Source organism: Pteronotus mesoamericanus, unplaced genomic scaffold (genome assembly GCF_021234165.1).
Source record: "Pteronotus mesoamericanus isolate MK-2021 breed Mesoamerican mustached bat unplaced genomic scaffold, CSHL_Meso_final contig_26, whole genome shotgun sequence".
NCBI classification, from domain to species: Eukaryota; Metazoa; Chordata; class Mammalia; order Chiroptera; family Mormoopidae; genus Pteronotus; species Pteronotus mesoamericanus.
In genome coordinates, this window is record NW_026555109.1 from 6,800,182 (window position 1) to 6,817,746 (window position 17,565).

General features: G+C 35.1%; 1 pseudogene; it reads right to left on the bottom strand.

The window, feature by feature from the left end:
- Nucleotides 1-10,897: 10,897 nt before the first annotated feature.
- LOC129071220 (uncharacterized) lies at nucleotides 10,898-11,035 on the bottom strand (annotated as a pseudogene).
- Nucleotides 11,036-17,565: the final 6,530 nt, after the last annotated feature.

Here is a 17,565-nt window from a genome sequence, read left to right on the forward strand (position 1 = left end):
TGTCTTAATACATTGGTTTTTAAGATACAGTAGGCCTAAGAAACGTACACATGGATTTTACATAGCCTGAAAGTATTCTGTGAACTATGCTTAGAAAATTGCTTAGGACCCAGGCTTGAAGAATTTGGTATACACACACACACACACGAATATATATGTATATACATATATACATATATGTATATATACACAAACACACACACACATATATAATATAAATATATATTTAAATATATTTTATTCCAAATGTGAAAAAAACAAATCATTGAAATCATTTAAAAATACTTAGATTACTTCTCAATAAACTCAGCCATTTAGGCATAGTAATGTTAGGGGGTTTCTGGTATTTATTCTGTCACACCTGCAAATGTGCAAAAGACTAACCAGTATCTCAGACCACAAGGCAATCGGTTTACTTTGTAAGTAGTACATTTATCTACGATTTGTGCAATGCTTTCTTGCCTGTACTCTTAAATATCTCAAATACTAGTTGCTCTGATTTCTGTCAATAGTATCCAAACAAGAAAATAAAGGTGGTTTGTGTGTACACATTATCAAAAGATTCAGTCATTTAAGTGTGAAACTGATGACTATTGAGAGAATCAAACATTTAGGAGGTAAATGTGTCTAATACTTTGATGTCATATAAATGTAACCATTACATCTAGAGAGGTGCATATATTATAATTATTAGAGTTCTATGTTAATTAGATATAAGCTATTTCTTAGATTATTTATATAAGAGGTTTTATGTAGATCAAAATATTTAAAATTATTTGAGAAACAAATTTAACACACATCATTGTCCACAACAGAAAAATGAAAATGCACATTTGAAACAAATATTACTGGAAAAACTCAAGGGTTCTTGTGAACTCTTGAGTTCTAAGCTCGAAGTGGAACTTAGAGTATAGCTATCTATGTATATAAGTCTGACTGGAAATTCTATGTGTAGGAAGGAATTTCAAATCTGCATGTCATAATTATTTAAAATGTGAGGGTTTGGTAATCATATGGATTTGTCTTAAATTGTTCTTCCATTTTTTTAATTCCAGAGACAAATTATTTAGCCTCACTTATCTTTAGGCTCAACATTCTTAAAAAGAGAAAAATGTTATTTACCGAAGAAAGATTGGCACAATAGTGAAAAAAAATGTATAAATTTCTGGATACTCTGGTACATGGTATAAACTTATTTTATTTTTCAACTTTTTGTTAGTGTTAAACAATATTTGTACCTTATCCTATCATATTTACATATTGCACACCTAAGATTTCATTATTTGTCTTGATGGACATACTGTCACTGTATGTCCATCTCCTTAGGGGATGTATCTTATCTCCTTAGGGGGGACCAGTCTGAGAGCAAGTCTAAAGGAATTCAGGAAATAGAGCCTGGAATACAGTTGTTAATGACTAGAGGTCACTTCTAGTTTATAGTTATATATACCAGAAAATATCTTCATTAATGAGCTTCTGTTTTATCTGGAATAACCTAATTAACAGAATTATATAAAATAAATAGTTATGCTGATGAATATCAACATAAATCATTTACAATGAAAATAAAATAATGTTTTATAGACATATACACATATAAATAGTAGAAGAATCCTTGAAAACTTCATATTAAAGTGACTTGGGAATTATAATCTTTATTCACAGAGAAGAGAGTGTTCCAACTAAAATGTTAGTGTTTATTACTAAGAAAAATTTAGATTGGTCAAGATTTCCCATGTCCTTTTTTAGTTAGCAATATAAAAGAACAGAGTACCCTACTTGCTTCATTAGTGAGAAAGGCCAATAGATCTTATAGATACTCTAAAATATTGAATATAAAGCCAGGATAAATTCTTCTTCAGTGAGAATGAAAAGAAAAAAAAAAATTAACCCAGCGCAGGCAGGCGCGCACACTTGTGCCTAGTGACAGGAGAGAGGGTTGGCGAGCATGTGTGTGACCTGCGCAGGCTGGTGAATGCTTGTACCGCCTGGTAGGGCTTCCCACAGATTGGCACTGATATGGCCTGCGAGGGAGTGCACAAAGCGGCAAGGGCAGACCTAAATTGACCCGCCTGGCCCGCGATTGCAGAGCGGACCACAAAATTAGTAGATCCTGGGCCGAAGGGGTCACAGAGCTGCCCAGAGTCCCTGGAGGAGAGACCAGAAACAGGATTAACCGGAGAGTCCTGGAGCTGACTTCCCCCCATTTCCATAGTCCCCATTTGGCGAGGGCAAACAACGCACCCAAAGAGCCAAAAGCAGGGAAAACACACAATAGAATACCCTAAACTGACCAGTGCCAGGCAGCTCGCCGGCCAGGGAGGTTAGACGAGTATGCCAGGTCGCGAATAAGCCCGCTGGGCTGGGGCAAGCACGCGAGAGCCCAGGCAGGCAGGGGATCTTGCCGCGCCCGGAAGCACACTAAGGGAGTCTGCCTGAGAGTGCAGAGGGATCCCCAAAAATAACCCAGCCCCAACCAAAGGGGTCACAGAGCTGCCCCAAGGAGGAGTCAGACATAGACTGTAGAATCCTGAAAGGCTCAAACAAACAACCCAAGGTCATATAGGGTCAACAACTGACATCATCAGAGGCAGGCCCAGAAACAAAAGTAAAGGGGAAAATAAATACATAAATAAATATATAAATAAAAAGACCCACCTACAACCATAGATTTAATCCACAAAGTCAGGAAATCGAGACAGCCCAATTGAAGCACAAGCAAAAATAAATAGGAAAAATAAGTAAATTACTTAACAGACTCTCACAAAAATGGGAAGAAAAAGAAGTTCCCCCCGAAATGAGTGTAAAAGGGGAATCCCCACAGAAAGAGCTAAATGAAATAGAAGAAAGGGAACTATCAGATACTGAATTCAAAACACTGGTTCTAAGGAAGCTCTATGAGCTCAGCCAGCTCAAAGACAACTATGAGAAACGGCAGAGAAACTATCGGGATCTTACAACAAACTATATCAACCTGGAAAAGGACATAGAAACTACCAAGAAGACACAGGAGGATATGAAGAATACCATTTCTGACTTGAAGAACACAGTAGAAGGAATCCAAAGCAGGCTGGACGAAGCCGAGGATCGAATCAGTGAGATGGAGGATAAGGTAGAGAAAAGCTCCCAGAAAGAACAAGAAATGGAAAAAAGACTCAAAAAGAATGAAGAGGCATTTAGGGAAATGCAGGACAACCTGAAACACAATAATATCTGTATAATAGGGATACCAGGAGGAGAAGAAGAGGAGCAAGGGATAGAGAACCTCCTTGAAAAAGTAATGACGGAAAATTTCCCTTATTTGAGGAGAGAAAGGCTCTCGTGGATCCAGGAGGCACAGAGCACCCCATTCAAGAGGGACTCAAAGAGGTCCACTCCAAGACACATCATCATTAAAATGGCACCTATCAAAGACAAAGAGAGAATCCTCAAGGCAGCAAGGGAGAAGGAGAAAGTAGCATACAAGGGGGGCCCCGATACGCCTAGGAGCTGACTTCTCAACAGAAACACTACAGGCCAGAAGGGAATGGCAAGAAATATTCCAAGTCATGAAAACCAAGGGCCTACAGCCAAGGCTGCTCTACCCAGCTAGGCTCTCCATTAAAATAGAAGGGGAAATACGGAGTTTCCCAGACAAGAGAAGGCTAAAAGAATACATCTCTACCAAACCAGCACTCCAAGATATGCTAAGGGGACTGGTTTAAGCAGATGAAGGAAAAGAATGAGAGGGAGAGGATCACAGGTACAAAGAGAAAAGATGAGTAAGTTTCTATCAGTAATATCTCCCAATGTGAATGGACTAAATGCCCCAATCAAAAGACACAGGGTAGCCGAATGGATAAGAAAACATGACCCACACATATGCTGCCTACAAGAGACCCACCTCAGAGCGAGAGACCTACACAGATTGAAAGTAAAGGGACGGAAAAAAATATTCCAAGCAAATGGGCATGAGAAAAAGGCCGGGGTTGCCATACTTGTATAAGACAAAGTAGATTTCAAAACAAAGGCCATACAAGGAGACCCAGAGGGACACTTTATATTACTTTAAGGAAGAATCTATCAAGAGGACATCAACATTGTAAACTTATATGCTCCCAATATAGGAGCCCCCAAGTTTATAGGGAAATTGTTGGATGACTTCAAAAAACATATAGACAGCAACACACTGATAGTAGGGGATTTCAACACCCCACTATCAAAAATGGACAGATCTTCCAAACAAAACATTAATAAACGTATTGTGGCGCTGAATGACACACTGAATCAAAGAGACTTAACTGACAAATATAGAACCTTACATCCCAAAGAAGCCAAATACACATTCTTTTCAAATGCTCATGGCAGGTTTTCAAAGATAGACCACATGATAGGACACAAAGCAAACCTCAGCAAATTCAGGAAAATTGAAATAATACCAAACTTTTTCTCAGACCACAGAGGCTTGAAACTGAAAATCAACCTCAAGGAGAAACTTCAAAAACTTGCAAACTCAGGGAGACTGAACAGTAGACTATTAAACAATGAATGGGTCAATAATGAGATAAGAGAAGAAATGAAAAAATTTCTGGAAACAAATGAAAATGAACGGACAACAGTCCAAAACCTACGGGACACAGCAATGGCAGTCCTGCGAGGGAAGTTCATAGCAATACAGGCTTACCTAAAAAAGATAGAAACATTTCAAAGAAAAGACCTTAACACTACAACTTCAAGAACTGGAGAAACAACAACAAATAAATCCCAGAGCAAGTAGAAGGAAGGAAATAGTCAAGATTAGAGCAGAACTGAATGACATAGAGACAAAAAGAGCAATTCAGAGGTTCAACCAATCCAGAAGCTGGTTCTTTGAAAAGATAAATAAAATTGACAAGCCTTTAAGCACACTCATCAAGAATAAAAGGGAGAGGACCCAAATTAATAATATCAGAAATGAAAGAGGTGGAATAACAACTGATACCACAGAAATACAAAGGATGGTCAGAAACTACTAAGAACAATTAATTATATGCCAAGAAATTTGAAAATCTTGATGAAATGGACACATTTTTAGAAAAGTATAACCTTCCTACGCTGAAGGAGAAAGAAACAGAAAGCTTGAACAGACCGATAACAGCTGGGGAAATTGAAGCAGTAATCAAGAAACTCCCGGCACACAAAAGCCCAGGGCCGGACGGTTTCACAGGAGAATCTTACAAAACATTTAAGGAAGAGCTAACCCCTGTCCTTCTCAGACTATTCCAAAACATCCAAGAGGAGGGAAGACTCCCAGACTCTTTCTATGAGGCCAGCATCACCCTGATCCCAAAACCAGATAAAGACCCTACAAAGAAAGAAAACGACAGGCCAATTTTGCTGATGAACATAGATGCTAAAATCCTCAACAAAATACTGGCAAACCGCATCCAGCAATACATTCAAAAGATTATCCACCACGATCAAGTGGGATTCATCCCAGGCATGCAGGGATGGTTCAATATACGCAAATCAGTAAACGTGATACATCACATAAATAAAAGACAAAAACCACATGATCATCTCGATAGATGGAGAAAAAGCATTTGATAAGGTACAGCATCTATTTATGATCAAAACACTCAGCAAAATGGGAATAAATGGGGCATTCCTCAACGTAACAAAGGCCATATATGAAAACCATACAGCCAATATCATACTCAACGGGCTAAAACTGAAAGCTTTCCCACTAAGATCGGGAACACGCCAAGGATGCCCACTCTCACCGCTTCTTTTCAACGTCGTATTGGAAGTCCTAGCCAGTGGCCAGACAAGAGAAAGAGATAAAAGGCATCCAAATAGGAAAGGAGGAAGTAAAGCTATCATTGTTTGCAGATGACATGATAGTGTACATAGAGAACCTTGTAGACTCTACCAAAAAACTCCTCAACCTAATAAGTGAATTTGGCAAAAGAGCAGGATACAAAGTCAACATTCAGAAATCAAAGGCATTTTTGTACACCAGCAATGCAATACAATAAGAATAAATCATAAAAAAAATACCATTCGATATAGCAAGAAGAAAAATAAAGTACCTAGGAATAAATTTAACCAAAGACGTAAAAGACCTGTACACAGAAAACTATACAACATTGAAAAAAGAAGTTAAAGAAGACACAAATAAATGGAAGCATATACCGTGCTCATGGATTGGAAGAATTAATATCATCAAAATGTCCATACTACCCAAAGCAATTTATAGATTCAACGCAATCCCTATTAAGACGCCAATGATGTATTTCACAGAAATAGAACAGACATTTCAAAAATTTATATGAAACCATAAATGACCCCGAATAGCCGCAGCAATTCTGAGAAAGAAAAACAAAGTAGGAGGGATTACAATACCGGACATCAAACTCTACTACAAAGCCACTATACTCAAAACAATCTGGTACTGGCACAAGAACAGACCTATAGGCCAGTGAAACAGAATAGAAAGCCCAGAAATAAGCCCAGGTCTCTCTGGGCATCTAATATTTGACAAAGGGGCAGAAGCATAAAATGGAGCAAGAATAGCCTCTGCAACAAATGGTGTTGGGAGAGCTGGACGGCTACATGCAAATAATTGAAATTGGATCATCAGCTGACACCGTAACAAAAATAAACTCAAGATGGACAAAAGACTTAAATATAAGTCGCAACACCATCAAAGTCCTAGAGGAGAACATTGGCAGGAAACTCTCAGATATCCCAATCAGCAATTTTTTCACTGATATGTCTCCTAAAGCAAGGGACATAAAGGAAAGAATAAACAAGTGGGACCTCATCAAAATAAGAAGCTTCTGCACGGCTAAAGAAAACATCAGCAAAATGAAAAGGGAGCCAACCCTATGGGAAAATATATTCGCTAATGATACATCAGATAGAGGTTTGATCTCCAAGATATATAAAGAACTCACTCGACTCCACTCCAAGAAGACAAACGATCCAATCCAAAAATGGGCAAAGGACCTGGGCAGACGCTTTTCCAAGGCGGAGATACAGAGGGCCCAGAGGCATTTGAAAGGATGCTCAGCAACACTAGCCATCAGAGAAATGCAGATCAAAACCACCATGAGGTACCACCTCACACCGGTCAGAATGGCCATCATAAACAGATCCACAAACAACAGGTGCTGGCGAGGCTGTGGAGAAAAGGGAACACTAGTACACTGTTGGTGGGAATGCAGACTGGTGCAGCCACTGTGGAAAGCAGTGTGGAATTTCCTCAAAAAGCTGAAAATGGAACTGCCTTTTGATCCAGTGATTCCCCTGCTGTGTCTATACCCTAAGAATACCAAAAGGCCAATACAAAAGAACCTGTGCGCCCCAATGTTTATAGCAGCACAATTTACGATAGCCAAGTGTTGGAAGCAACCTAAATGCCCATCAGTAGATGACTGGATCAAAAAACTATGATACATTTACACAATGGAATACTATGCAGCAGAAAGAAAAAAAGAACTACTAAAATTTGCGACAGTATGGATTGAACTGGAGAGCCTTATGTTAATCATAAGAAGCCAGGGGGCGAAAGGCAAATACGATATGATCTCACCTATAAGCGGAACCTAAGCAACAATACAGAGATGCAAGGAAAATAAGACCAGCAACACTGAAAGGAAAAGAAATCAACAGAGACAAGAGGGAAGGAGGGAGGGGAGTGGGGAAAAGGACGGGAAAGGGAAAGTCAAGGAACATATAGCAAGGACTCATGGACAAAACCAAAGGGGAAGCGCTGAGGAAGGGGAGGAGGGAGGGGGCGAGGGAAAGTGGTGGGAGGTAGGCAGAGACAAATGTATTTGAAAAAATAAATTAAAATTAAATTTAAAGAAAAAAGAAATTTCTTAATTTCTCTGAGCTTCTGTTTTCTCATGAGAAACAAGTGGACATTATATTGAGTAGTGAACTTGTGAGACTTTTGTGATAAATAAACCTGAATATAGTAAGTTGTTTTGCATAATGCCAGATCAATAAATCCTCTAAACAAACATATTAGTTCCTAGCAGAAGCCTCAAGATGTAGGTCCAGTCACTACCTTTTATATGTCAGTTGGTTCCACACTCAAATGTCTCCATAAGATTCATTCTCTCTACTTGACTCTTGCTTGGCTATCTTTGGGAATCATTCTCTCTCTTCCTCTCTCTCTCACACACAAACAGAGTTAATGACACAATGAGGTCAATGGTAATAATAACCACACACATTCACACAGTTAAAACACAATGAGGTCAACTGTAGGTATAATCACACACATTCATAGTTAATACCCAATGAGAACAAGAATTTGGATTAATAATTTCCATCATTTACATTCAGTTTTTTAAAAAATTTACAAAGTAGAAGTAACCTCTTAAAATGAGCATTTTTACATTTTTAACATTGTTTTAGATGTGATCTTAACAGATACTACTTGGAGAAGAATTTATTTTGTACACAGTTAATGTAATTAGCTTTAATGCAAAAAAAACAATGTTGTTTCCTTTCTGTATTTTTATTGTCATAGTGCCTGAAATTCATGAGTGTTTCTCACACCTGCTGTATCATCTAGCTTTCCTAAAATTTCATCCCACAGTGTTGAGCACTAAGGGATCCTCTTACTTTCTACATTTGAAAAAGGATTAAAACTAAGCCAATAATAAAACTGTTCAAAATCACTTTGGCTGATTTTTGTATCTGATATTTTATTTAAAACTAAAAAAGAGGAAAGAAATAATAGGAAAATACCAAAGAAATATGTATTCATTTATCAATTGCATTTGTTATTGATTGTCACAAATACAGATAATATACATAGAAACACAGATAATAGGATTATACTAATGTTAGTGTACTAATAATAAAATGTTATATGTACCCAGGTAGTCCCATGATTTTTATTCTGTTGTTGTTTATATTCTACATTATCCTCCACTTCATTATGTGAAGACCTTGTGAGTGACTGGCTTTCAATATGGCAAATATGGCAAATGCAAAAACTTTAATAATAAACTAAGGTAAAGTTAATATTTCTGTTACATTTTTCCAATTAGTTGTGACCAGCTTTGTGAGGAGATTTTGAGTTTCACTGGGAGTTGGCACATGACTTAGGTCATGGCTCTTTGAGGGAGGACCTACTCTTTTTCAGCCAGGAGTGTTGAGAAAGCAATAGTGATGAACCTGGCCCCTAGTATGGAAGAGGCACATACAGTTTTAGAAGGGATGTGGTGGAAAGTGTTCAGTGTTCTATACAATGGAAAGCAGGGAGCTAGTTCAGTGAATGCTGATCAGGAGAAATAAAATAAAGGTCTGGTTTTAGCTCAGTCTTACATCACTGGAAATGCCCTCTCTTCTTCAGAATCCATCATTTTAAATCCAGTCTGGCAAAGTGACCATCTGCTTCAGACAAGTCATACCCTTTGTTCCATATTGAGCAATTTGTATGGATGAAACAAACATGTACTAAACATCTCAGACCATGATGTTATCGAATAAGTAATGTAAACAGCAAACACAATTTAAAAATTTGTTATTCCCTTTGTAATGACTCAAATGTGACTGGAATCTAGCTGGTATTCAGAATACCACTGTTCTCAAAATTCTAATTTATTGTTATTACTGAAAAAGTGCCGTACATTACATTATTTTTGAAATTCTTAATACTCTAAACCAAATATAAGAAAGCATAATAAAGGCATCACACTTTTTATTCAGAAATTGAGATTTAAATACCCTAAAAAAACATTTAATACAGAAAAAAAAGATTGCCTTTGATGTTCTAAAATAATTTAAATAGCTTTTTTTAATAACCCAATTTAGGGGTTTGTAAAACACAAAGAGAAAAAAATAAATGTTTTGGTTAATTTATTTTTGATAATTTTGAAAGACTGGATATATGCCAATAATAATAATATATCTTAAGTCATGAGATGTTATATAACAACAAATACAAATATCACTGAAGACTGTGTGTGATCATTACTAGTAGTTTTTTTTACTTATAATAGTAATATTTAATGTTTTCTAATGATTAAAATAATAATCATATATGATTCAACAAATATATATCACTTATTTAGGAAACTGTTGAATACAGGATTTTTTTGTTTTGTTTTGTTTTGTTTTTTGTTTTCTTTTTTTAAACGCTGCCGGCTCTGGGATTGAAATGAGGGCTGGAAGGCGGCCTGGACAGGGGCATGTCCATGGGATGGAGAGACCTGGCATCCTTCCCCAGTTCTGCAGCTTTGGGGGGCTCTTCAAGTATTCACTTTGGTGTCTTCTTTCTTCCCGTGCAGATGCCAGTGTTACCATTTTTTTTGGCTCACTTCTTCTCACCTATGGCAGCAAGGGATATAATTTGTCCTTCTGAAACTTCCCCAAACATCCTGTAACTGGAAGAGAGTTCACCAATGTTTGCTGGTTTGAGGGCTTATTGACTCCCTTGAAGAGAACAATTCTTAATTCAGTACTTCTTGAGGCTTGTACCATTTGTTTAATGTTCTGCCACCTGGAGCTGTCCCAGATATGCCACATGAACCAGTGCCTCTGAGACCACAATGATGGCGGTTCCCATCTAGAAGGTTAATGTTTACCTCACTGGGAGAAGGAATACGAGCACTTCTTCATAAAATAAAATAATGAATTTTAAGCTTCTTCATACTTGACCCAACCATTCTTTGGAAAGGACTTGACTGTTGGGCAGTGGGGAGGGTCTACATGAACTCTTTCCAGGGAGCCCAACCCACCCTAATTGCCTAATTACCATCAGAGTTCAGTGTGACTCACAATTCTATATAGGCAATGAAATAAATAAGCAATAACTATCTGATTCAAATAAAAAAAGAAATGCCATTTTAAACCTCATTGGCCTCTCTATTTTTGTCCTAAATCCTTCTGGTATTTGGGGTGTAGTGAGTTTTCCATGTTTTCTATTGTCGTTTTTGCTCAATAGAAGCCTTGATCAAAATAGCCTCAAGCAAAATTACATGTAAACAAGGTGAATTTAAACTAATAAGAACAAACACTACACTTGATCTTAGCCAAAAGGCGGAGAAGAGATAACAAGGTGAATTTAGACAACAGTTTCCACATTTCACTACTCTTTTCCTCAAGCCCTCTGTGATCACCTTTGCTTCCGTGGGACTGGGTCCACCTTACCCTAAAACACACACACTAAAGTTTTATTGCAAATTAGTTAATTCATTTTCCTGCTTTCAAGAGAGTATCAGATGAAGATGTTGATGGCTGGGGATGAAAAGAGTAGTGAATACAGGTTTTTATTCAAAATAGTCTAGAATACATTTTAAAAGTAATGCATGAAACATAAATTATACTCAAAGATAAAAGTTTACTTTATTTTCAGAAAATAATAGTACAAGTGACAATTAGAAAATATAACCAAATTATGTCAGTTGAGAAATAAGATCTGGCTTTTTGAGATTGGTAGGGAAACTGAGAACAGAGTTGAAAATAGGTAAAACTCACCATAAACATTTGCAGAGACAGAAGGTCAGATAAAATTCAGGTTTTCAGATAAATATAGGGAGTTCAGTCCAGAATAATAAAAGTATATTTTGGAAGGATATTGGGAAACTTTGGAAAATGAAATGATACTAGATTCTGGACAATTGTGTACAATTGTGTATTGTAGGTGAGAAAAACTTTCAGCTGATGAGTTAAAAATGAAGTTTGAGTTTATTTTAATTGACACTGGGCCCCAACAAAGCTACTAGTTGTAAATAAAGGAATGCTATAGCTTAGTCTTATATCTCTGAGCATGGTCTCTCTTGCTCAAAATCCTACCCTCCAGATCTGGTCTGGCAAAGTGACCCTCTACTTCAGACAGCTCACATGATTTGTTGCATGCTGAGCACCTTGTATTGGTAAAACAAATGTAAACTAATTGTATAAATCACAAGCCATGATATTATTGAAGACCTTAGTTCACTAAGTTTCAAAAACACAACAAAGTGGACTTACACTTAAATCTTATGTGAAAAGCCACACGGAACTCGACTCTAGTTATAGTTGACTAGACTTCCCTCACCTTGCTCAGCAACTCCCCATGGTAAGGATCCCAGGATCAGTTTGCTAGCCATTGGAACCATCCAGAATTGTGGACTATTTAAAAAGTATGCCAAAACCTGGTAAATTATTTGTGGAATCTGTACACCTACTATAAAGCCCTAATGGAGTTACATTTATACATGTATTATGATTTCAACTTGCATACATAGTGTATTTTGAACATATCACAATTTGACCATGCAATTTTGAGGTGTATTGAAACATAATTAAAATAAATTTTCAGCTGTGGTTAATTATTACCAAGTAATGAATGTTATATACACCTTTACTTCATAATTGAGCAGTTGAATGCCCACATGACACCCCATCAGCCATCTCAAGATCATGCCCAATCCCATGCCAAAGGAAAACAACTTCTCATAAAGCTGAAGGAAAGGGTAAAGTGGAGAGTCAAGAGATTGTGTACTGTTAAATTTTGGTGCACAAATTTGGCCCTGCTCTATCAAAACATTGAACACAAAAGTCAGCAATCTGTGGCTCACTCCGGTTCGTTAATTTCTTTTTTGCATTTTTAAGTAGTTGAAATATCTAGAGAAGAATATTTTTGTCATTTTAAAATCATATACAATCCAGACCTCATTGTATGTAAATTAAATTTTATTGGTAGATAACCAAACACATTTATTTACATTTTGTCTGTGGCTGCTTTATCACTGTGACCCTATTGATTAATCTGAAGGAGACTTACGAATCTTAAAGTAAAAAATATTTACTATTTGACACATTACAGAAAATGTTTGTGCACTCTTGAAAAATATCAAATTAGTGTCATCAAAACCCCTCGCTTCAGGAATATCTTCATTCTCTATCTTTTAAAGTATCTCTGTATGAAATCTTAATTTTTTAAAATAATGACTTAAAAGAAAAATCACGGTGTCTCAGTTGCACATATTTTCCACATAATGTTCTGCTCTGACTTCAAGTTTAGCTACAAACTTTATAGTTTTTCACCAAATTAAAAAAGCATTATGTATCACCTGTATGTTGCATGTTTTATAGTAAAACAGATGCTTAAGATTAACTATGGTTTTATAATTTCTTAAAAAACAGCTAAGAAGCATCTTGTCTTATTTTATAGATATAATAGCTAATTATTACTTTAATTATATTGAATACATAAGGAATATTAAAAATCTACATTTTCAATTTTTTATATTAAAAAATTAAATGGATACATTTTGTTTTATTTATTTTTTGTAATTTGCTTATTTTTAAAAATTTTTAAGTCATGTTTATTCTATTACAGTTGTCTCAATTTTTCCCTCTTGGCCCCCCTGCACCCATCCCACCCTCACCTTCTGCTCCCATAGTCAAAAATGGGTAATTTTAAATATTTATAAAAGAAGCACCATGTGATAACTAATATTAAGAAGATACAGTTAATATAAACTTTATTTTGGAAATATGGGCCAAACTTAATGTCAATTAACTATACTAAAATACTTACAAATTATATGCACCCACTCTCAAAACAATAAAATTGCTAAATTAACTTGTGTCCGTAACAATTTTCCTTGTATGTATGCTACCCCTACTCCCTTGCTCCAACAAAATTTTAGCTCAATCAAAACAAGATCATTATTGAATTATTTCATTGGAGATGATATGAACATATTGTACTTACCTAAACACAGAAATTTGACTGAATTTTGTGAAAACCTATGAGTCAACATAATTCTTTTTTACCTTGAATAATGCCACCCCTTATTATACATAAATGCATAAAAATTTTAAACAACCTTTACAAATACAATCACCTCATAATAAATGCATAAATCTAAAGGGTAAAATAATATGTCAAACTATTACATGCATGCATTAATACTGCCTTTTAATAGAAATGTTCTATAGGAACATCTACGATATTTGTAGAAACGATTAAGCTAAAGTTAATTTAAATATTTTACATTTGTGTAATAAAATATTAATTTTAAAATTTTAATTCTTCATGATTTCCTTTATTTTAACTGTCTTATATTGAAATACAATAATATAAATAAGGGTCATCTCATCTGATAATGGATAGAGCATTTTGTATTTGTGGATATAAATTTTGATTTATATGTAATAATGTCATAATGCAAAGAAAAGGTGAATGGGTCGAATATTTCTACCCAATAAATATTTAGTTCTTATGTTATTCATGTAGGTGGGATATAAATGAAATTTATTTTGAGCATTTTTTCATTCTGATATTATTTTGAATAAAGATTGTTCATTTCAACCTGACATGATATATCTTTTCTCAGAATCAAAAGTCTCAACAATATATAGCTTATTGTCTCATGTGACTTACTACATTGTTTTCAGTTCTATATAATTTGCATTAATGAATACTCAGTAAAAGTGAATTTACTTTCTTGAATAAAAGAATGGGTATCTAAAGCAGCCTATTAAGTCAATGACTTTAAAACCAGAATTTATGCTGATAACATAATAATGCTTCTTTATTTAAGGACAATGACAAAGAAAATATAATTTTAATGTGCATTGATTTTGTTTTACAAGAAATTTAAAAGAAGGAAATTTTTTTCTTTAAATTCCTGAGGAAAGAGCACTATTTTTTTTAGCTAGTTATTGTAAAAAGTCTGTTTCAATTTTTTTTTTTTTTTAGTTCTAGTAATATAAATTTTTGGAGGAAGCTTTTAATTAAAGAAAGTTTTAACACATTTTAATTTGTTTAGGTTTTAAGAAACAAAATTCTATTTAGCCATTCTGTTACCATCTCAGCGATGGACCACTTTGTTGGTTTTTTCATTACAAATGAAAATAATATCATACAAGATAACTCTCAGTAGAGTTATTTCCAAATTACATTTATGGGAAAGGGTACAGTAAGCATATAGACAAGAATGAATGTTGTAATACTCTAAAACACTCATTCTGCCATGAATTTTTTCTCTGTCAACCTATGCATGTAAACATTCAAAAGTTGTGCCTTAGCCTAGAAATGTGATTTCTTTGTGATTTCTTTGTCACCAAAGAAATGTAGCCACCTATTGCATCTCCATTGCAATAAAAAGTCTCCTGGGAACAGATAAGTGTGTGGCTTCTCTGCTTTCTACACCAAGAGATGAAAGATTCCTATGACATTTTATATTTTGGATGTTTAGATGTCAAATGCTATGCATGTGTTGCAGGCAATAAAATTTTTAAACATATGATTCTGTCACATGTTTAATTCACTCTAACTACTAGTGAAAATGCCATAACAGATCAGAAACATTGTTTATTTGTAATAATTATGTTATCAAAATGAGAAGGCTTGACTTTAACCTGGCAATAGTCAATGAAAATGAGAAGTGAACAAAAGGCAAGGATAGTATATTGAACAATGTCTTTAATAAATGGAGCCTGACAAACAATTGGGTCATTAAAATATTATGATTCTTGACTATCTATATTTGTATATATGAATCAATAACATAGCCAGTTTTAATTTCTTCACTTTCATTTCTGATTTTATTTTTTGAGGTCCTCTCTCTATTTTTCTTGATGAATCTGATTAAAGGCTTGTCAATTTTGTTTGTCTTTTCAAAAAACCAGATCCTAGATTTATTGATCCTTTGAATTGTTCTTTCAGTCTCTATGTCATTTAATTCTGCTCTGATCTTGGTTATTTCCTTCCTTCTACTCTTTCTGGACTTAGTTTGTTGTTGTTTCTCTAGTTCTTGTAGATGTAGGATTAGGTTGTTTATTTGAAATGTTTCTATCTTTTCTAGGTAGGCCTGTGTTTCTGTGAACTTCCCTCTCAGGACTGCCTTCTCTGTGTCCTGTAGGTTTTCGGCTATTGTGTGTTCATTCTGATTTGTTTCTAGAGACTTGTTGATTTCTTCTTTGATCTCATTGTTGACCCACTCATTGTTTAATAGCATGTTATTCAGACTCCATGAATTTGAATGTTTTAGAGGTTTTTATTTTTTCCTTGAGATTGGTTTCTAGTTAAGCTGTTGTGATCCAAAAAATGCTTGATATGATTTCAATTTTCTTGAATTTCTTGAGGCTTATTTTGTGTCCTACCATACAGTATATTTTTGAAAATGTACCATGTGCATTTCAAAAGAATGTCTATTTTGCTTCTTTGGGGTGAAAGTTTCTGTATATATCAGTTAGGCCCATTTGATCTAGGGTGTCATTCAGTGACACAATATCCTTTTTGATTCTTTGTTTGGAAGTTTTATGCGTTGTTGACAGTGGAGTGTTAATATCCCCTCCTATCATTGTGTTGCTGTCTATATTTTTCTTGAAGTCCTCCAAGATTCTCCTTATATATTTCAGTGCTCTTATATTGGGTGCATATATGTTTACAATGGTTATATCTTATTGATGCATTCTTCTCTTTAGTATTATGAAGTGCCCTTCTCTGTCTCTTTTTTTGGCCTTTGTTTGTCAGAAATTACTATGAACAACTATGTGCCAAGAAATTTGACAACCTGGGGGATGTGGAAAAATTTCTAGAAACATATAATCTTTCAAAACTGAATAAAAAAGAAGCTGAAAGCCTGAATAAACATGTAACAACTAGAGAAATTGAAACAGTAATCAAAAAACTGCCAGTAAACACAAAAACCCTGGACCAAACCACTTCCCAGGTGAATTTTACCAAACATTTAGGGAATAGCTAACTCTTATCCTTCTCAAACAATTCCAAAAATTTCAAGAAGAAAGAAGACTCCTAAACCCTTTTTATGAGGCCAGTATTATCCTAATTTCAAAACCAGGCATAAACACAACACAGAGAGAAGATTCCAGGGTAATATAACTGATGAACATAAATGCTAAAATCCTCTACAAAATTTTGGCAATCCAGATCCATCAATATATTAAAAAGATCATAGACCATGATCAAGGGGGATTTATCCCTGGGATGCAAGGATGGTACAATATTCACAAATCAATAAACATAATACATCACATAAACAAAATGAAAGACAAAAATCGCATGATCATATCAATAGATGTTGTAAAAGCATTTGATAAAATACAGCAGCCATTTACGATAAAAACACTCAGCAAAGTGGGAGCAGAGCAAGTTTATCTAAATATAATAAAGGTCATGTAAAGATAAACCTACAACCAACATCATAGTTAAAGGGCAAAAACTAAAAGCTTTCCTCTTTAGATTAGATAAAAAAAAAGTGTCTACTTTCATCTCTTTTATTCAACATAGTATTGGAGTTCTAGCCACAATGATCAAACAAGAAAAAATAAAAGGCATTCAAATTGGAAAGGAGGAAGTAAAATTGTCATTGTTTGCAGATGACATGATAGTGTAGATAGAAACCCTATAGGCTCCATCAAAAAGCTACTTGACCTAATAAGTGAATTTGGCAAAAGAGTAGGGTTGCAAGTCAATATTCAGAAATCAAAGGCATATTTGTACACCAACAATAAAATATCAGATACAGAAACTAGGAGAAAAATCCCATTTACTATAGCAACAAGAAAAATAAAGTACCTATGTTGGAAAATGTCCTGCCTGGTTTCAGGGACTGTAGCCCC